Source organism: Saccostrea cucullata, unplaced genomic scaffold (assembly GCF_032062105.1).
Source record: "Saccostrea cucullata isolate Sc308-1 unplaced genomic scaffold, CSIRO_AGI_Scuc_v1 ctg7628, whole genome shotgun sequence".
NCBI lineage: Eukaryota > Metazoa > Mollusca > Bivalvia > Ostreida > Ostreidae > Saccostrea > Saccostrea cuccullata.
In genome coordinates, this window is record NW_026931407.1 from 4,180 (window position 1) to 27,613 (window position 23,434).

General features: G+C 34.5%; 1 pseudogene; it reads left to right on the forward strand.

The window, feature by feature from the left end:
- The first annotated feature begins 1,765 nt into the window (after positions 1–1,765).
- Positions 1,766–23,434, forward strand: part of LOC134232525 (uncharacterized) — a 41,830-nt pseudogene continuing 20,161 nt past the window's right edge.

Genomic DNA, 23,434 nt, shown 5'->3' on the forward strand with positions numbered 1-23,434 from the left:
GGTCAGTAAACATGGCGGATAAATTTAAGATGTGATGTTGACATACACGAAAAATACGGATATATGGATTGTTCTCTATATTTTCGGATCGATTCATGTCTGGAATAACTTCATTTCGGAAGTCCAGGTAAGATATATAAATAAAATAGCCGTTTACTGACAATTTGAGCTGAAATTCGTGTGGGAGTGAATCGCTCCCGCTTTTGCACCATTACGGAGATCCTAAGGAGTTGTAGCCCTCTCCCAAAAAAAGGGGAGAGGGCTACATTATTGCAGCTAACTCAAATTGAGTGTCAATACTCCAGCTATATTTGTATATGGCTGAAATGTTGCTGACTCAGCTTAAAATAATATTAATCGTTCAATCAATCAGTTATCATTATACGTGCATATACCGGTATATTGTGGAAAAACTCATCCTTATCTAATTAAGGCCATCCTTAAAAAAAATGTTCTTTTGCGGTAACATGACAGACTCATCAAAATCCACCCTACTGGATTTTTTTTTATCAGTTCAAAAATCTTCTTTTTTTTCTTTTTTTTATACATATCCATTTTCTGTTTTTATCCGATTGATATTTTTTTACATCTCCATTGCACCTACGCCATTTTTAAAAAAAGAACTGATGTGTTCCTATATTTGGGCAATAAATGATTGAATTCATTTAGAATGCTTTAATTTTCTTGTTTGATTAGTAAGTCTCAAAAAAAAAAAAGAAGCCTACTTACCTACTCACACCTAAAATGAGGAGGCGCGTTACCGCAAAAAAAGATTTTTTTAAGGATGGCCTAATTTATCCATATTTTAAATAAGCCCTTTAATTACTATTATATCTAAGAATATTCAATAATAATAGCCTTATAGTACAAAGATAGTATATATTTCCTTAAAGTACTTAGTTTATTTGCCTCATGTTTTTAAGTCCGTTTTTGTATACACTTGTCATCCATATTGCCTTTAATTCAGTAAGCTTATACCTTAAATGTTACCTGAAAGGCCTATCATCAATTATTTTATCCAATAAGATGTACTTTAACGTTTCATGGTTGGCTGACCATTTCTTTTGTATACTCACAGTTATACAAGGCCGTGTTTCGGTAGTCTCAGCGGACTTCGAGTTCTTGCGTCCACTGCTCATAGCACCTTAGCTACGGGTAAGCCCATCTTCCCGTTTTCGAGCACTAAATACCGATTTCGGTATAAATTTCAAGGGCACATCCCTCTAACTCACTAATTTTTTCTCTCCAAAATAATTGAAAATTTATCCACTTCAAGTTCAGCGCCATATTTAATCTAAATATCAGGAATTTCGAGCCCGATCTAAATTAAACTAATTAAATAGAGTACAATTCTAAATTAGGTTCAAAAAAGCTATATTTTCCTAAATTATTTCCTTAAACCCCTTGAAAATTTCATCATCATTCATATCATCCTTTTATTTTTGTTTATACTTTGCTTAACTGGAGGTACCAGTTTTTCATCTTGATTCATTGTAAATAACGTTAAATTTCATCAAATCTTTGTTATCTTTGTTTTACTTTGTGTGATTCTAAAATAGTAAATAGTCACTGATAAGTGACAGTCACCCCGAACCCGACTGTCCTAGGAGCAGAATATTTATTTTACCCCTCTTGGGGTAGCAGTCATATTACAATATAGATGTAGGGTTTTTTTCAAATTTCGAAAATTTCCCGCCAACGAAAATGAAAGTAGCTCTTTAGCAAAAGAAGGGTAATTTCAAACATGTGACTGATATGAGGAAAACTAGAAGCGAGATGAAGGAAATGATAAAATGACAGATTCTGGGAAAACGAAAGATTTGTATACGATTAGGGATGTCACGCATGATTTCATCGTCACGGTCCATGGACGCGGACAGGTTCTCCTCATAGGTAAACAATTATATGAAGTAGAACACGCATCATCATCATGGTTCTTTTGGTTCCTGGTGGAACATAGGGCCTCAAGAACTCACAGCCGGTGAACTTATAAGGCTTTTGTACGGCACGGTAAAATTAGTTTGTTAGTGACTCCACACAGAAGTATGGTTGACTGCCTTGTCATCTATGGCATTGATTAACTTGGTATATATTTTTGTAGCAAAGGCATTTAAACAAGTTGGGAACAATTTAGTTAGAATAATCTGACTGTGTCTGGATCAGGACAAAACCACAGCCTCTCACCACAGTCAGAATATGTCCCACATAAGCAAATTTTTTTTCCAACCCAGAGCTCCAGATAATTTTTTACCCCAAAGTGTATTTACTCCCTGATTTTCAAATCAATGCAGATTTTGATTTTCAGCAAAATGATTGAAGAGTATTTTCATAATTTTGTTTATATATAAATGTTTTTACCTCTATTTTGATTTTGAGCTTGTAATCGAAGAACAAGTTTTTTGAAGAGGAAAAAAAAACTTCAGTCAGCAGGTCCAGCACAATACCCCGATAAAGGTATATAGCTTGATAAAGCTATATAGCTTTATCAAGGTATCAAGGTATTTACCTTGATCAAGGTATTTTATGTAATGAAAATTCAAAAAAATTCTTTAAAAATTAATTACTGAAAGTCGAGTTCCGAGTTGTTGTCAGTAAATTCACCGATGCATGTAAAGTACTCAAACACAAACAAATCAGTATAAAAACGTGTCGTATGAGGAGACGTTATTTTATGCTTTCTTTTTGATACCATAGCGTTTTTCATGCACGAGTAGACACACTGACAAAAACTCAGAACTCGACTTTCAGTAATTAATTTTTAAAGAATTTTTTTGAATTTTCATTACATAAAATACCTTGATCAAGGTATTTTAAATACCTTGATAAAGCTATATAGCTTTATCAAGCTATATACCTTTATCGGGGTATTGTGCTGGACCTGGTCAGTTCCTGCATTTATTTTAATGAATTTTGTAAATACTAACAAGACTTTTTGTTAAGATTGGGAAGCATTCTTATTTAACAATGAAGATTATACAGTAGGTCAAGGTACACTGTACCATCAGAGACACGGAAAACTTTTCCTTCATTTAAGATATCGTATCAAGAGTAAACTGAAAGAATCTTCGTTAATATGGCAAGTTGAGAGATATGAACCCAATAATAAAACAAAGTTATGCCGAGTGCATAGTATTTCTGCATGGAAATTAATTTTAATCTAAAAATTTGATTCTTCTTCCCGAAATAGAGATCGTCATCGTCATTAATAGAATATTCCTGGTCACTAAAAGGCTTTTAAATCTGCACTTGGTTTTGAGAAAAATCAAACAATGAGTTATACTCAATTCGTATTGAGGAAGTCGTACATGTATTCTTCAACTTGTACGCAGTACTTTCGTGGTGTAATGTGTATCTATGATTTCTAATGCGTAATTGTACGCTCTATTTTGATTTTAAATGCGTATTTTGTAAAATTTAATGCGTATTTCTGCAAATACGCACCTTATCTGGAGCTCTGCCAACCATTGGGAAAGGGTTCAATTGGGAAAAATAACATCGAAGAAAAACAAAGAATTTTCTCTTATTTATGCAAATGCAACATATTTTGTGTTTATTCCAACTTAATTACCTATTACTGCTTGTTTTAAAGAATAAGAAACAAGTACTTATTTTTTTTTTTATCAACGTCCCATGTTTTCACATTGTCATGCTTTTGTCAAAATGTATGACGCTACGCTGTCTAAAACTGCAGGTCCCGCCAAATTACGACTTTCTCTACTTTCGATTTAAGCGGAAGTGAAACAATTACTAATAGACAACTTGTACAATGATTCATTTAACAAGACATATGATGTCGACGTGGTCTGTTGCTTCATAGTTGAATTGGGAATTTTTAGTCACAGAATTGGGAAAAATTAATGTTTTTTGGCATTGGGAAAGGTGCCGTTTATCGGTACCAGTTATAAAGGAAAAAAAGCTCTCAAATGATTTTGAAGAATACAAAATAAAATACTCTGGAAAAAACCAAATTAATCATAACATTGTACATGTTGTACATAAGATTGTATATATATAATTATTCCTTTTAATATCCTAAAAAATAATCCATAATGATATAATGACAAAACTCAAACTTTCTCAATGTTTTTTTCTCACTTCAAATTTTAACATGCCATATTGACATTGGGAACTCTATGGATTGTTTTTAGTAAATGCACTGAGTTTGAATTATCGCCCGTGTTTATTTTGCTACATTGCCAATACATGAAATAAATTCTATTGTTAAACTGGGTCTGTATGACAATATTATTTTAATGATAGAACATACTTTCTAGGAACAATTGCATAAGACTGTCACGGTTCCATAATCTTTCTGGTCGCTTCTGATTATTTTGGTGTAAAATCATGTTTTTTGGTTCATGCATTTATACAGTAGAATAAATCTCATGATTTAAATTATATTCAACAACAAAATTAATGAAAATCTAACAAACAGCAACATACTGACTAAGTTTAAAGTAGTTACCTGAATTGAAAAATAATTAAACCAAATGATTCAAATCACAGAATCACAGAATAATGGTATTGAGTAGAAATATTTCCACAATAACGAACCTTTTCTTTATTTCTTTATTTTATGAAAACGAATTTCAAACTAGAATTTCAATCCAATTTTTTCTCGGCCGTTCACGTCGAATTGTACCCACCCATTTCATTGTCTGTCATTGAATTTTTTTATTGTAACTAACAGATAGAAATGACGTAAGCTGCGTATTTCCATCTTGCCAGTTAATGTTCTGCGGTAGGGCTAGGTATTGGCCAGAGATTTCGTATTGCGATATATTGCAATATTTTTAACTGTATTGCGATATGTATTGCAATATTTTCAATGTAATTTAAATGGCACTTTCTTACTATATTTACTTTATTTTACATGCAGAATGTACATAACTATGATAAGTAACCAACACAGAAAAAAAATCTTGTTGATTTCTTTTAAGTTATGCTCTGAAATGTTCCCCCAAAACAACTTCTGACTTACTGTTTGGGTTAATAACAAACTTTCATACGTCCATTTTTACATTTAATGACAAAATTCCTTAATCTAAGCATATTGCCAATATATCGATATTACAAAATCGTATTGCGATACGATATTTTTTGTCATTGTATTGCAATATATTGAAATATCGATATTATTGCCCAGCCCTATTCTGCGGTCTTACATACACCATGTATCTAGCATTTAATGAAGAATAATAAATACATACACCATGTCTTTAGCATTTAAAAGCAGGAAATACAGAAACAGGAAGAAAATGATAAAACCTTCTGTAAAAGGAAATGTTTAACAATGTTTAATATCTACAAGTTAGAATTGACTTTAATCACACAAATATTGAAATAAATTGTTTCCTTATGTTATGAAAAAGGTTACAGCTTATATAGTCATGTTAGTAGAGGTTCTTGAAGGTATGAATACCAAATAATTAAGATTAGGAAATAAAACATCACTATTGTAATAATCTAAGCATGCTAAGTAAACCTAATTAATATGTTCTTAACCATAACATATTTGATATCATGAATATGGTAACTCCATAAAATCTATATATTACCTCTGAATATTCAATTACGGAGCATAAAAAGTGTTCTAGACTTCCATCTTACTTTGATATATCCATGGTATTCGAGTTATTGTTGTTTGAGAATTAGTAACTTTTAAAATATGCTCAATTTGAAGCTTTTCTGGAGGAAAAAATGTCTCATTGTCTACACTGAAATTAAATTATAAGGAATAATGCTTTTTTCAACTTATGTTATACGATATAACATTATTTTGGGCACTTCATGCTTTTTTAGCTCACCTCAGCTGAAAGCTCAAGTGAGCTTTTCTGATCACATTTTGTCTGGCGTCCATCTGTCTGTCCGTAAACTTTTCACATTTTCGTCTTCTTCTCAAGATCCAATCAAGGGCGAATTTCAACCAAACTTGCTACAAAGTATCTTTGGGTAAAGGGGATTCAAGTTTTTTTCAAATGAAGGGCCACGCCCTCATTCAAGGGGAGATAATTGGGAATAACTGAAAATTCGGTGGCATATTTTAAAAATCTTCTTCTCAAGAACCACTGTGCGAGGAAAGATGAAACTTATGGAGAAACATCCTCAGGTAGTGTAGATTCAAATTTGTTCAAATCATAACCCCCGGGGGTAAGGCTGGGCCAAAATGGCCGACCAAAGTTTTACATAGAAATATATAGGAAAATTCTTTAAAAATCTTCTTCTCAAGAATGACAAAGCCATAATTCATCATATTTATATGGAAGCATGCTCAGATAGTATAGTTTCAAATTTGTTCAAATCATGACCCCCAGGGGAAGGGCGGGGCCAAAATGGCCGACCAAAGTTTTACATAGAAATATGTAGAAAAATTCTTTAAAAATCTTCTTCTCAAGAATGACAAGGCCATAATTCATCATATTTATATGGAAGCATGCTCAGGTAGTGTAGATTCAAGTTTGTTCAAATCATGACCCCCGGGGGAAGGGCGGGGCCAAAATGGCTGACCAAAGTTTTACATAGAAATACATAGGAAAAATCTTTAAAAATCATTTTCTAAAAAATAGCAAGTCCATGATTGGTCATGGGACTACTTTTGAATTTAAACTTACAATAAAAACCATTTTCTACTTTTTCCTAGCTATAATTTCTGTAGTTGTAAATTGAAAGATTGCACAAATAAATGAACACTTTCTGGACTTTATAATATGTACCTAAAGACCGGTATTTAGGTCTCTGTATCACGATACCGATACGTATCACGCAACAAAAAATCGCGATATACCGGTATACTGATAAAATTGCACATCCCTAGTGTCACATCTTATTGATCGTGTGTCGTTTTACCTCCCATGCAAGAATTTTAGACTAACACAGGACTCTGGACTGAAGCAGTACATAAGCAGTGGTGGATCCAGAAATCTTTTTTTTTTGATCCAGAAATCCTGAAAAGGGGGGCCTGACCAGTTTTGGGTCTGCATAGGAGTCCCAAAACCCATCGATTTATCCAATTTTGTGTATTTTTTGGATACAAATCTGCGCCCCCCCCCTCTCCAGTGCATAAGGGGGTCTTTATAATTATTATCCTTCCAATGTCTCCTTTGAACCAGTGAAGCTTGTTCAATGTCTATAGCGATGCAGAGAAAGCACTTGATGAACAATGATAAAGATCGAACAATCACTTTATTTTTAGCATTTTAGGTTGGACCCTGCACAGTCTCATACTTCTATTGACTTACCCTTGACTTACTCAATGGTGCCTCACAATTAAACCAGGGAAATGAATACAAAGCTGTAATTTGTAAAATTAAGAAACCGTCCTTGTTTCATTCACAGGTCTAGGTGTAGATGGAAACATCCGGGCTGTTCCCACCCATAACAGTAGTGCTGATGGGATCTGTGTCTCTCTGTTACAGCTCACCCTCACTGAGAATGGGGGAATGGTACTGGGGCCAGTCAACCTTGACCTCAGCTGTTCTATAAATAGCGAGGACCTCACAGGGGAAATCAACCTCATAAGTGGTGAGTAGACTATAAATAACAGTGGGGACCTCATAGGGGGAATTAATCTCATAAGTGATGAGTAGACTGTATGATTAACAGTGGGGACTCATTGGGGGGAATTAATCTCATAAGTGATGAGTAGACTGTATGATTAACAGTGGGGACCTCATGAGGGAATTAATCTCATAAGTGATGAGTAGACTGTATGATTAACAGTTGTGGGACCTCGAAGGGGAAAATCAAACTCATAAGTGGTGAGTAGACTGTACTTAAAATAGCGAGGACCTCACAGGGGGAAATCAACCTCATTTCTTATCAAATTATTTTACATCAAACTGTAACTTGTATGAGCTCAGTGATATAGATGTTGTAAAAGAGAAGTTTATTTTTAGGTGTCCGTAACTCGTGTGAGCTCAGTGATATAAATGTTGTAAAAGAGAAGGTTATTTTTAGGTGTCCCTATAGAGATAGCAGACAGGACCCTCAGGATTTATCAGGGAGGTGTCCCTAAACCCAAGAGAGACCCCAGGGATCACAGTCAAGTCCTCACCCCCACCTAAACCAAAGAGAGAAGGGGAGATAATACTGGTAAGTTATACATCTCACCTAAACCAAAGAGAGAAGGGGGGATAATACTGGTAAGTTATACATCTCACCTAAACCAAAGAGAGAAGGGGGGATAATACTGGTAAGTTATACATCTCACCTAAACCAAAGAGAGAAGGGGAGATAATACTGGTAAGTTATACATCTCACCTAAACCAAAGAGAGAAGGGGAGATAATACTGGTAAGTTATACATCTCACCTAAACCAAAGAGAGAAGGGGAGATAATACTGGTAAGTTATACATCTCACCTAAACCAAAGAGAGAAGGGGAGATAATACTGGTAAGTTATACATATCACCTAAACCAAAGAGAGAAGGGGAGATAATACTGGTAAGTTATACATCTCACCTAAACCAAAGAGAGAAGGGGAGATAATACTGGTTAGTTATACATCTCACCTAAACCAAAGAGAGAAGGGGAGATAATACTGGTAAGTTATACATCTCACCTAAACCAAAGAGAGAAGGGGAGATAATACTGGTAAGTTATAAAGTGAGCTTCAACCAAATGATAATCTAACATATAATGTCTATATAAAAGAGAGAAGGGGATTTAATACTGGTAAGTTATACATCTCACCTAAACCAAAGAGAGAATGGGACATATACTGGTAAGTTAATAAATTATTAAACCAAGAGAGAAGGGGAGACAAGCTATGTATAGTAAGAACCTAAACCAGAGAGAAGGGGATCAAACTTACCTCAGCTCTGCATGGATACATAAACCAAGAGAGAAATTTTTCATTGCGAAATTCCATTGTATGACACCTGAACCAGAGAGAGAGGCTTGCTAAGTTAAATGTCTCTAAACCAAAGAGAGAAGGGGAGATAATTTGGGAGAAGTGATACATCTCACCTAAACCAAAGAGAGAAGGGAGATAATACTGGTAAGTTATACATCTGCACCTAAACCAAAGAGAGTTGGATAACTCCTGGTGGTTTTTCTCACCTAAAAAAGAGAGAACTGGAAATCCCTGAGTTCTTACATTCAGCTACCTAAACCAAAGAGAGAAGGGGACGTGCACTGTAAGTTATGCATTTCTCACCTAAACCAAAGAGAGAAGGGGAGGTAAAGATATGCATCTCACCTAAACCGAAAAGAGAGAAGGGGAGATAATACTGTAAGTTATACATCTCATCTCTATATTGTAGTTCATTTAAAGAGAGTGTCGCCATTCATTACATGTTATACCATTTAGCTAACGAAAGAGAGAAGGGGCAAATAAAAAAACGGTGTATTTATATCTCACCTGTAAAGAGAGCCTGGGGTAATACTGTGAGTTCAACAAATCTCACCTAAACCAAAGAGAGAAGGGGAGACAATACTGGTAAGTTATATATCTCACCTAAACCAAAGAGAGAATGTGCTTTAAAATTGTGTAAGTTATGCATGTGCACCTAAACCAAGAGAAAGGGGAAAAATTTTAATTAAACTTTCTCACCAAAACCAAAGAGAGAAGGAGAGATAATGCTGGTAAAATATACATCTCACCTAAATTAAAGAGAGAAGGGGAGATAATACTGGTAAGTTATACATCACACCTAAACCAAGAGAGACTACATAAAACACAGAATATACCTCACCTAAAGAAAGAGAGAAGGGGAGTATACATGGTATATATATAAACCAAAGAGAGAACTGGAGATTAATATGGTAAGTTTACATCTTTAACCAAAGAGAGAAGGGGGCTGTTGAATTATTTATAAATGGAAGAGAGAAGAAAAATTACTGGTAAGTTATACATCTCACCTAAACCAAAGAGAGTTTGGGGGGTACATAGGAATACACACCTGTAACCAAAGAGAGAAGGGGAGATGTACTGGTAAGTTATACATCTCACCTAAACCAAAGAGAGAAGGGGAGTGTCTGGTCCATATCTTTCTAAACAAAGAGAGAAGGGACATTAGAATCTACTACTCCAATACTAAGATTGTTCATGACCTAAGGTTGTGTCATCACCTTGATCCAAAGAGAGAAGGTCACTGGAAGAAAAATTTCAAAAATAAGTTATACATCTCACCTAAACCCGGTCACCTAAACCAAAGAGAGAAGGGGAGATCTTTTTTATGGATAAACTTAAACCAAAGAGAGAAGGGGAGATTCTCATTTCACACAAAGAGAGAATGACCCAAGAATGTGTAAGTTATATATGACCACCTAAACCAAAGAGAGAATTTGGGAAGTTCAAAGTTTGGAAGACAACATTTAACATAGAATGTCTATATTTGAATTATCATCTAACATAGAATGTCTATATTTGAATTATCATTTAATATAGATGTTGACTACACCCTCATGTCCTGGATGCACAACATACGGAGTATTTGATAAGTTATTAAACCAACAGATTTGACAGATTATGTATAGTGATTTTTCAACATCTCGTTAACAAATAACCTTGATCTTTAAGTTCTGAGATTGAGACAAGGACACCACCCTTCTTAAGGTTAACAACATCAAACATAACACAGCCTTGGATTGGATAAAAATTCTCATTGCAGGGTTTACTTGTTTGACATAAACCAGAGACATGCTTGCTAACTCCTTCAATGTCTCAGTTTTGGGAGATGTAATGTTTTTATTTGCGGTAGGAAAACATGTTTGGTTGATTAGAAATTCAAACTGTTCAATCAGTGTTTTATGTGTTTTGGGAAAAATTATGAAATGAGGACACCTCATTAAACAATGACCTACTATAATATGGTTTTTCTATTGATTTCTTAAGGAAGGGGAAAAAGAAAAGGAAAAGACACCAGTGCCATTCATAGACCCTGAACTTCTGATCAACATCAAATCAACAGAGAAGGTTAGCATATTAGAATTATAGGCCGTGAACTTCTGATCAACATCAAATCAACAGACGAAGTGAGAGTATTAGAATTATAGACTCTGAACTTCTGATCAACTTAAAATCAACAGAGAAGGTGAGCATATTAGAATTATAGACACTGAACTTGTGATCAACACCAAATCAACAGATGTTTACCTTTTAATAAATTTAAATTAGGCAGATATTGATAAGATATACTACTGTAAGCCAGTATAGAATGTTATCATTGATTTCGTAGTTGTTAATCCTACCCCGAGTTTTGTGATGATGTTCCTTAGTTGTTTGATTTTATAGCTGGCAGACCTGGCCGCGAGCTTTATAATTTATTGTTATGTCCTGTTATTATTGATTTTGTAGTTGTTAATCCTATCCCCGAGTTTTGTGATGATGTTCCTTAGTTGTTGTTTGATTTTTTAGCTGGCAGACCTGGCCGCGAGCTTTATAATTTATTGTTATATCCTGTTATTATTGATTTGGTAGTTGTTAATCCTACCCCAGAGTTTTGTGATGATGTTCCTTAGTTGTTTGATTTTATAGCTGGCAGACCTGGCCGCGAGCTTTCTGACCAAACAGATCAACCAGTATACAGACACCAAACTGTCGTCAGCAATCACAGACCAAATCTTCTCCTTCCTACAGGTTATATGTCTTATGGAGTATACTAAGAAAATACAACTCTTTTTTACATATTTTGGATTTTACAAAAAATGTTGTCTTGGTTACAAAAAAAAAATATCTTTGAAAAATATTTCAAAAAGCTACTCCTCCTACAGGTTTGGTCTATTTCAATAAGACCTGACACGATAGTAAGCTATGGTGAGATACATAGTTCTCTGCATTCAGTTTGGTGTTTGATTTTGATAAATGTTGTCATGGTTACTAAAAAGGAGAAATTTTGATGAAATTCTTTCAAAACCCGACTCTTCCGACATTTTGGTTAAATTTCAATATTACTTGGTTCACAAATAGAGTATACCAAGATACAAAATGCTTCACTACAGATTTTGGTTTTAACAAGTAGTGTTGACTTGGTTACTAAAAATAGAATTTTCTTATATATAATATTATTATTATAATTCCTTATAACATTTTCTTCTAAAAAAGTTTTCAGTAAGAATTTGTTGCACATTAGTAAACTAAAATGAGATGTATCTTTCTTTTCATTTTTTTTTATTTCGACAAATGTTGCATTGCATGGTTACTAAAAATAGAAATTTTGTTGAAATCCTTTCAAAATACCGGTACATGTATTACTCCTGCTATAAGGCTTCATACACAAGTAGATATACTAAGTTATATAATTTATTGGTTTTTGATTTTGACAAATGTTGTAATGCTTACTTAACATGCTAAGATGAAATTTCTTTGAAATAAATCTGGCAAAACCGTACTCCTACAGTTTTAGTCCAATTTTAGTGAAACTTAGTACACAAGTATTCTTTACTTTAAGATACATTTTTATTATAAGTACACACCAGCAGACCTTAGTCTTGTTAGAGTATGTATGTAAAATTAAAATCAGTCAGACTACCTGGTGACTGTTGTCACTGTTTGAAATGTTGGACTCTTTTGACACAGGAGGTAGCGGGTTACCAGCGCGCCGTGATAGTGGCATACATCACCGAGATATCTCAGAGTCTCGAGGAGATGCCCGAGTCTGAGCGAGATCGACCGCTTCACAAACCCTCCGTCAGACTGCTAGTGGAACTACTCAGGCAAATCATGGTAACACTTTTATACTCAGTCATACAATGGTCATCATCATGATAACAACTAGTTAGAATGATCTAACTGTGTCTCGGTACAAGCCCTCACCACAGTTAGAATGCGTCCCATATACTTGCAATGTAGCAAATCGGAGCGGATCCACTCCGAAACGATTTTGAAGAATATAAAAGGATTTGCACTGGAAATATCTACCAAATTAATCAAAACAAACCTTTTTGAGATTGCTTATGCCTTTTATCCCAGAAAATAATCCATCTAAAGAGGAAAATCCAATTAATTTTCTCAAAGTTTTTCTCTCGCTTTAAATTTATCTGCCATGTTTACTTTCAGAACTCTCTAGAATGTTTATAGTAAATGCACTGAGTTATAGTGAGTACGAGTTATCGCCCCTGTTTCTTTTGCTACATTACGAATACACGGAACAAATTCTATCGTTAAACTGGGTCCGTAGGACAATATCTTTTTAACGATAGAACGTTCTATCTATATAACAACATGTTTTTATTTTCATAAGTTTGTATAAATGAATAATGAATAGGTTTGTTTTAATTATTTCTTTGATGCAGGACCCCCTGTCTCATGTTGTGTTGAGCCTACAACTATTGCGGACATTCAGCCATTTTTCTGATAACCTGGTTGTCATGGTGAACTGTCAGGCCGCGCCAGCAGTGTTGGGTTGTATGGCCGTTTATCTGGACGTCACGGAGATCCAACAGTACGGGCTGGACATACTGGCCAGAATAGCCAGCTACAGACCCAGACTGGCAGAAAAAGTAAACCAACAAATCTCTAAAAATAGCTACCTACTGCCCAAAACACGCCAAAAAAGTAACTCAATAATTCTCAAAAAATAGCTTCCTACTGCTCCAAATATGCTGAAGATGTAACACAAACAGTGTATTATTTAAAATTGGAATTATTCTGATCATTGGAATTTGGGGTTTTCAAGAAAAAATCCCTTAGTTAGACTAACTTAGACAACTAACAAGAATTTTCATTGCATTTTGTGTTAGTATTTGACTAACTTAGTTAACTAACATGAATTTCTATTGCAAATTATCTTAGTATTTGACTAACTTAGTGAACTAACATGAATATTTCTAATAAAACTTGATTTAGTTTTAGAATTTAAAGAAAGGCTTGGGAGGTTTTACATTTTAACATAGTTCGATAGTCATTATAATTACGAGTAAAATGATATACAGCACAGTTACTATCTCTTTCGCTGACTAGAGATATTACTAAAAATAGCTTAGTTTACACCTGAGAGCTCGCACTGAAAATCTCTGTATACCGGAAGTGACGTGTGTGACGTCACAAGTGTGACTTGCAGAATAAGTATATATAAGTTAATCATCAACACCGTCACCTTTGGCGCAACCCTCAAAGGTTTGAAAACTGCAAGACGCAATAAAATGTGAAGATAATAAGCAGTGGTCATTTCAAAACTAATTTGATGTCCTGTTTTCGTTGCCTACAGGTCTTGTAAAATTTTAAAATCAAACGCATGCAGGCAGTACGTTAGTTTCATTTTTTGATTTCTAATCCGATTTTTTTTTCTTTATTCTCTCTTAATTTTTTTGAGTAATTTATTTTCGGTTTCGATCAGTTTTCCTACTCCATTTTTGTTCTTACACATTGAATTTACTAAAAATTTCTTTTTTTTAATTCGACCATAACCTTTAAAGCGGTGGTACAAGCACCACAACCCCCCTTCTAAAAAAAAAAAAAAAAAATCGCTCATATATTTGATCAATTAAATTGTAATGAAGTGCCGGATCATTGTTTTGAAGTTCACATCATCGGTAAAGTGCATGTTGTAGATTTTTTTTTTCCAAACCTCATTATTTCCGTATTCTTTTTCAATGATTGATGTTATTATCAGAAGATCATACCAATTTGACATTTGGAAGCTGTTCACCCCTTTCTTAGTGTTGCCGTAACGGCGTAACCCTATCTTATTTACTCTGCGATTGTATTTAATCACTGCTTATTTACGCTTGTGAACTCTAGTCTTAATAATATTGTCTGTTGAAATTCTTTTTTTATCTCTGTAAATTAACCTTTTATAAAGCCATTTCATAAAGCATATGATTTTAATTTTTTTTCAATCAGGAATGAAATAAATTTCGACATTTTTATTTTAAGATTTACCCACCCTGTCATAACCTGACTATAAAAATGAAAAGAATGAAAAGTTAAATAGGATTTTTTAAAAAAAATTAACTACGTCTTTTAAATAAAATCCTACAATCGTTATTAATTTGTGACTTTGTTAAGTCTATTTGGGGGGGGGGGGTGGAGTGTTATGGCGTATACACATCACTCGGAGCTTCTTGCATGTCTCGTATATTTATTTGAGTGGAGTGTAGCAGAGTAAGCCGAAGATTGCCGGTTGTGCACATTATGCCAAAATGATCTTTCGATCACAAATAATTGAAGTTTTTGCTTACAGTCACATGCTGAAATTTCTACCGAGAACATTGTGTATATGGATTTTCAGGGGCGAGGTGCATTTCACATCGTCTATAGTTCTATACATCAATTGTCTTGTTCTCATTGGCACTGAATACGAATTTAATTGATTATTTAATTTACATAAATATAACTGTCTATCAACCTCCATATTACAGTAATGTTTAGATTGGACATCTAAAAGGTAGAATGTCGATCATCCGGTACCCTTGACTTGTTCAATATTGAATAAAATATTGCATGAAACAACGTACAAACTCGTGAATAATGTGACACATAAAAACAGATTATACCTACATATCAATTATATTTTAACAATCTTATTAAACTCACTATACTCTGAAAGTCGAATTTAGCATCTGACTTTTAATTGAATGCGTTGCATCAAGCCTAGATATATACGTAACCTTGAACAAATTCAATTCCTCCATACTTTAACATGAGAATTAAAGCATTTTTTTTCTCTTCACAAAATTGTAAAACATACAAATTTAATCTTTTAAAATCAATCTATACAACTGCAAGCAACGAAGTAACGTGCCTTTGATCTAAATTAATTTTAAAAAGTCATGCGTACAGTTTTACTGGATGGGGTGGGGTCATTTGTTAAAAAAATCATTGCAAAACATTAAAAAAAATGATCGACAATGAAAAAATATTCTAAAACTTAAAACTAGAAAAAGAGTGGGCTCCCACAACAAATGAAAAGAATGAACGCAAAATTAAAATCAGTAGGGACTAACATTATTGATACTTTCAGCTGTTTAGGCCTTTATATGTTAAAGTTTTTTTTTTGGGGGGGGGGGGGGTACTCAGTAAATAGGTAATGTGTCGAATTGTGTTTTTATTAAATATATATTTTTAAAATAATGATTTAAAATGCTACTTGTGAATATTTTCTATCGTTTTACTTATATACCAATCAATAGTATGCAAACGATTTGCTTCCTCAGGTTCCGCATCGTTTATGGTCGATTCTTCTTCGTCTGACGGTTCACTAGCCTAGGGATCAAAACGAGAGGGTTCTACTCCCACATTTTCTATATTATTCCATAGCAATGAATCCTCATCAAAACATGACAAGAAAGTTCTAACAAATCTTCCTCTAATGGACTATCAAAATTATCAGAAACCGCGTTTTCTGTCTATCAGTTGAGGGAAGCGAGACACACTTGTGACGTCATTTAACTTGATTGCATTTAAACCGGAAGTGACATTGTCAAGGATTGTCGATCGTTTTCACAGGTGCAAATGCAGACGTTCAACGCTGATTATCTTTGAAACGGCGGGACCGATTTTAGTCGGATTTTCGCCAAAATGTTTTTTGAAACAGGTTAAGTGAATTACGTTGATGAGTAAAAGTACCGTGGCCTATCTTTAAGTTTTTTTTCTATTTATTTTATAATTATTTTGTGTTATTTGTTTCTGGAATGTTGTGTGTGCTGGTGTTCTTTTTTTTTTCTTTGCATGCATTTTTATTTTTTGGACTTAGCCTAAAGTCAAGGCTTAGTCAGGTTTTTGTCAGTTTCACAGGGTTAGTTAGCGCACGCGTAAAATGGGGTTAGTCATGCCAGGCACAACTAACCCTACTGCGCCTGCGCGGCTACTTTCTAATCGTAGATTATGATAAAAAAAACGTTCAAATTAACATCCCATCGTGAATAATGTTCAGTAAATACTCTCCAAAGATCCCAGAATTCTCATCAGCTTGCGTAAATTTCGTAACTCGTAGCGTACTTCACACTCAAACGCCGAGGGAAGGTCGGGTCATTTCGTTGTCTCCAATTTTTCACTAACCTTGCAGTTTGCATTCAAAAAATCCCATCCTTCGCGTCAACATCGCCAAGAAAATGCTGAGTAAATAAAAATATGTTAACAATAGGAAAACATGCCTTGAAACGCGGAGAAACACGAAGATATGTAGCCTCCTTCGATCTAAACACAGCCAGTGCAGACACAGCTCGGCGTCACTTCCGCTGTGACGTCAGATTCATTCGTATTCAATCGTTGCTACTCGGCTATTTCCGAAATCCTCTTCGGTTCTTGTTCTCCTATACGGAAAAGGACGAGTTTGATCCGACCGCCCTTCCATTATGTAAAAGGAATATATTGGGGTTTCATTTGTAATATACTTTGGACAGTGTTATGAATTATTTTAGAAAATGTTAATTAATAAATATACATGAAGACTTGTGACGAGATTACCTCGAAACACGTATATATTAGATTAATCCACAATATTAACGTACCTTTCTTTTGCAGCTAACGTTACATCACAGGTATAAAGCTCTATCTCTCTAATTGTTCATAATACTGTTTGTTCGTTTTAATGTTGAATTTAGTTTTTTTCTTGGTGAAGGTAGTTTATGTTTAGATGTAATAATTATTCTGAAAAAAAAATATTTTGATATAGGAATAAAAATCTGATAGTGTAGGGAGACACCCCTTTATGATAGTGGACAGTGGACACATATAACAGAATGTTTACGATACTACAAAAAATTCCAAAAAAATAAAATTTAAGCTAAAAGTAGCCTTTCTGTTTTAGTATCAGAGGGTATGGATTTTAAATTTTGGATTTTTTAGTAGTAACACTTTGTGAATATGTCACAAAAGAATATGTTAATCAAAAAAGTCAAAGATCCCATGGAGTACGGAACACGGAAGGGGAAGGGGGAGGGGGCGTCCCGTCCCCATCATTTTCGTCGGAAGCAAATTGAAAGTGGGGGGGGGGGCGCTAAGTGTAAAAAAAAATGGTACCTTAAAAAAAATGGAATGTCCATTTCCCAAACACGAAAATCCTATTTCGTGTGTGAGTGTGTGTGTGTGTGTGTGGGGGGGGGGGGGGGGTTAGGTTCAAACTTCAGTACCAAAAATTTTCTTCCCATCACCACTTCCCCCATTTTTAACCTATACTAAGACGTATCTGTGGAAAGTGGGGGGGGGGAGGCTAAACCTACGTTTATATATTCAATGTCTATACTAATTAATTAAATATTTGGAAAAAAAAGTGGGGGGATAAGCCCAGCCCCCCGGTCCTGACTCCTATGCCCATGCAGATGTGGTGACGAGTGCGAAACTCGAGTCTATGCCATTCGTCCAAATAAATCAGGGTACACCAATCCATAATAAATATTCAAACAAAAAACTTCAATAAATTTCTTGTATCAAGGCCAATCAAACCTCATGTCACAAATTTTCATGCATGACTTTTAATTGTACCAATAGAAAATGTAGTTTTTGTCACTCAAGTGACCTCATGGATAATATCGCCTTCCTACCAGTATTTTAAATATACACATTTTATGTTTGTGTGTTCATGAGAAAGGACGTCAGATTTCAGAAGTCCATCTGAATATAGACACGGATTGTAAAGAAATTCACAAAAAACCCTGAGGATATCACAGAAGAAAAATTCAAAGTTGTAGAAGGAAAATTCTGGTGTTGTTCGAAAATCAAGAAAAAAGATAGCTAGCCGTTGATCATTTCACGATAAATCTGTATCAGGGTCAATTACTCTAAATCTGTGGATGAAGTACAGCTGCACTTTATTCTAGTCGAGCAAAGAACACAGCAAAGATGGTATATTCTGCTAAACCGCTATATTACAATAGGTGTGATATTTTAACATATTTCTGAGTGGAATTCATGTCAAAAACTTGATTTCTCGTTGCGATTGGTCGAATATTTGCAGAGTTCCGCAAAAGCATTTCGTAGTTTATAATACACACTGTAATTTATGTTACATGGAAACACTTTTATTTCACTTGCAGAAATTTTGTACATGTACATAACAAAGCCCATTTCATTCTGTTATTCAGAATACATTTAATTTAAAATGATGAAATTGCCTTGGTATTCATTTGTCTATTTACACCATATTTACACGGCACACGTTTTCCTGGCTCCGTCCATCGGTTGTATCTCCTGTTATTGTACACTTTACTCCAAATGTAAAACACCGCAGCCATGATACATAATGTCAGTGTCTTTTTTTTAAATGAAGAAAAATGTTTCAATTTCAGTGTTCGGTGATAAAATATGCATGTAATACCTTGTACAACCCCCTCCCCAATTCCCAGTAAACACCAACCCCTCATATTTGGTTAGAAAATTCTTTTGTCAATTAGTCAATAACGACTATAGCATAATCAACTTTAATTTCTATTGTCATACCTTTAGAATTTTTTTCCTACGAATCCTATTCGAAAGAAAACTCAAACATTTCTAATGTTTTGCTGAGCAGGCATAAAAAAAAATTATGTTGGACCGCTGAATGAGACCGGTCAATGAGATGTTAGACCGCTTATGTCACAGAATGGGCGGTGCCTAATCTCATTTTCATTCGTTGGGGTTCAACAGTGACGGACCTGATGTAACAACACATGCACGGAAGTCAGTATAAAATGCATGTATACAAATGTCAAAAAAAAAAACAATAAATGAAAAGTACAGTGTATAACAAAACATTTATTGACCGAGTTTGACGGCAAAATGGGTTTTGTCGACCTCGAACCAAAATGTAAAGGCAGACAGTTTGGTTCTTGAGTCCGACAAAATGACCGTTGCCCTCAAAATCGGTCAATAAATGTTTAATATTTTATTTTTAGCGCTGTGATTATTGTCCGGAAATTCGTAACAAGTTTTTTTATATACTTCTTCTTACACAGACCGTTTTTTTTTTTTTTTTTTTTTGTTTTTTTTTTTTTTTTTTTTTTTTTTGTTTTTTTTTTTTTTTTTGGGGGGGGGGGGGTCTGCTTGTTACATGTAACATATGTAACATGAGTAATTAATATAACATTATACAACTTAATCAAAATGTGTATGTGTGTGATATCATGTACATGTATATTCATAGATCATTGGCTGATGGTTTAAATTATAGATTAAGAATTTATTTCTAAGAAAATGACATTTTCTGGTATCTAATATTGGATTTTGTTTACTGTGTTTAATCGTTTTTGTGACATTTAAAGAGGGACAGAAATATATCCCCCGTAATCGTAAAGAGAGAAGGTTCTTGTGTTTTTTAAAAGAAGGTGTTTGCATTTGTTTAGTTTTTCCTGAGTTGGATGTGGACCCCACCCCCACCCCCTTTTTTTTTTACTATGCACGTTGTACATTATAAAAATTTGTATGTACACAGTTAAGTTAAAACATGTTCTAAATGTGCATATAATACTGAGACGCAAAAGAAACACTAAACTTGAGGGAGAAATAATTATTCTATAGTAAAGGATTTTGTATCAAGAAAGTATGGATGTATTAATTCAATTTTGGTAAATATCGTGCTATTTAAGGAATCACTAGTTAGTAGAGTGCTGGTACTGCTGGGCAGTCACAGTTTTACGAATGGAGATGCAGCAAAGAAATCCGAGGCGTCAAATATTTGGAAATATAGAAGCCAGAGGATCAGCCAGGCGACTTCAACATCTTCATGAGCAGTAGTCGATCTTCACGTGTGTAATTGACTTTAAAAGGCTTTGATGGACGATTAAATATTCTCTAAAACAGAAGCCTCAAAAATGAACTGATCAACACAAAGTGGATTCTCTGAAAAGCGTACATACAACCATACTAGTAATAATTATGCGTAAAATCGGACTGGTTGACGGACGGACAGACAGACAAAATGATTGATTGTTCAGATGCGTGCATATACGGACTCGTTTACTAATACTTGAAGGATCTTTGATGGGGAGAGGGGGGGGGGATCATTTATATATTTTGGAGCAAATGAGTTTAACAATGGTGTCATATTGTATACTTGAATATTTTGTATTTACTTCCACTCGGAAAATTCAAAATAAACAAGATGACAACGGCACCCAAACAGCTGGTCAAAAGGAAAACATGTATATATACACGTGTATATGTATGATTTGTTAATTTATACTGTTCAAGTGTTTGTAAAATGTTCACAGATGACTGAATTTTTCAAGAGTCGTAACTGGAGATTCATAACATACTGCCAATTTAATACAAGCTAGTTTTTTTTTTTTTTTTTGGGGGGGGGGGAGGGGGATAAAGTCATATTTCACAAAGGAAGCATATACATGTATATCATAACCTGTGTGAAATGTTTCAGGTGTTTCTAAACGGAAACAATACTTCCATGTTAAATCACTTAAAATATAAAATTTAAACTAGAAACAGAATACATTAATTTTTTCATATTTATTTATTGGTGATTATTAAGTCTGAGTTTATTATTATTATTATTTAGTCATGATCAAGCCCATTTTCAAGATCAAGAACTGGGTACGGAACCGGAAATATCCGATGCCGTACATGTGGTTGTAAAATATGGATTAGTGGAAAAACGTTAATTTAAACATTATGAACGGCTAGTATTCGATATCCTTAATATGAGCCACATCTTCCGGAGTCAAGGGTTTCTAATCCAGGAGCGGTATGAGCCACTGAGCGAATAAAATCCACAATCTGGGATATGGGATTTTCCCACTAATTTCACTCTATACTTTACAATCAGTTTGTTCTGTTTTGCACATATATGATATTCATTAAATCCCCGTTTCAGGTACTTGTGGATTCCTCAACACCCCTGTAGACGTAATAAACGTAATTGTTAAAATAATCTTTTCTTCCTCGATATCCATCTTCTTCTAAAAAATCTCCATAAAGTCAGTGTTGAGATTTTTTCTTCTTCTAGTATATATATTATTGTAGATGTACACTGAAGAATAGCTACAAGTCGAGGCTTACCTCACATAACGGAAAACTCAACCCCTATAGATTGTATGTCAGATAATTTTGGTGCTTTGCAAGATATTTATGAAGAGATATATGAAATTATGACAATTTGTCAGAGTAATACGTTAGTCCCTTTTATACCCCCCCCCCCACAAATATTATGAGGTCTATTGTGCTTTATTTTATAATAGGATGGACAGTTTTGGATACCCCCTTCCCCAAGGGGAAAATTCCTCGTTAGAGCGCACGGCAACCGTGCAACGGGTATATATTTTGTTCAGGTTTAGTTTTCAAAAACCACTCCTTGAATTTGAATTTATTGAATATAGACTAAATCCAGTAAAAGTGACCTTGCCCCCCCCCCCCCCTTTTTTTTATAGAAAACATCGATTTGTGTTAAGTTGGAATAAAGATATATATTTTATAGCTATATGAAGCTCTGGAATTCATCGACACTTGGTTAAGTATATTCATTTTAAAACTCTGCAAATTCTAGGGGATTTCTGACCTATGAAGTCAACGACTATACCCTATCTGACCCAAGAAGTCAACGACTATACACTATCTGCTTTGCTCGTATATTTAAAAGTAGAAAATATGGGTTGGTCATTTCAAAAAAAATAAATGAGAGTACATGTATGCTGGAAAAAATCTCATCTTGTATACAAGAAGGCCTTGATCATTGACGGATGCAGAAAGGGGGGGGGGGGGTCCGGGAGTTGGACCTCCCTTTATTTTTGTACACACACAAAGAAAGAGAGAAAGATACAGAGACATATTTTGCTATAATATGGATATTTACATAAATACGTCTAATAATTTAAAAATATGAAAAATCTCTGTCCTTTCAGCTCGCTAGGTCTGTAGATTTTCGCGTATTTGCTTTAAATTCCGTCGTGTACATTCACAACCCCGACTGAGGGCTCCGAACATCCACAAGTAACATGCAGGGCAGATTCCAGAATATATATTCCATTTTTGGACCATCTTCAGAAGTAACTTACTTTTAGAATTATGCATAAAATATTTTTAATCAATGAAGAGAAATGTTTAAAATGTTCCCGTAGTATGCAGATGGAGGGGGCTAACTTTTTCTGAGAATAATCTCTTGCTGTGGTTTTCATCAATATTTAATTTGGAAGCCCCCTCCACATCTTTTGTTGTCGGAAAATACGCAGATTCGAACATTTGAAAGTAATGTACCGAACATAAAAGTTACAGAAAGCCCCCTCTACCCACCCACCCCACCAAAGGGATTTAAAAGTGTGTAGCATAGTTTTTTTTTTTTTTTGTTTGTCAACTGTTCTTGGAGGTCTCCCTTCTTATAAATGTACGGACTTGAATTGGCCGTGATGTGATTCTATGCATGAGTGCCTGGGGCACCGACCTAAACCCCTTTCAAAAATTGCTGGATCCTCCCCATGCATGTTGATTATTCATATTATTCATATTTAGGCAATCACCTGAGATTCACTTTCTCCACTGTCAAAGTAATATAAAAACATGGGCATTCTTTAAAGAGAGAATGAAAATAATAACAAAAATGTAATACACGCTGTATTAAAATAAAGTACAT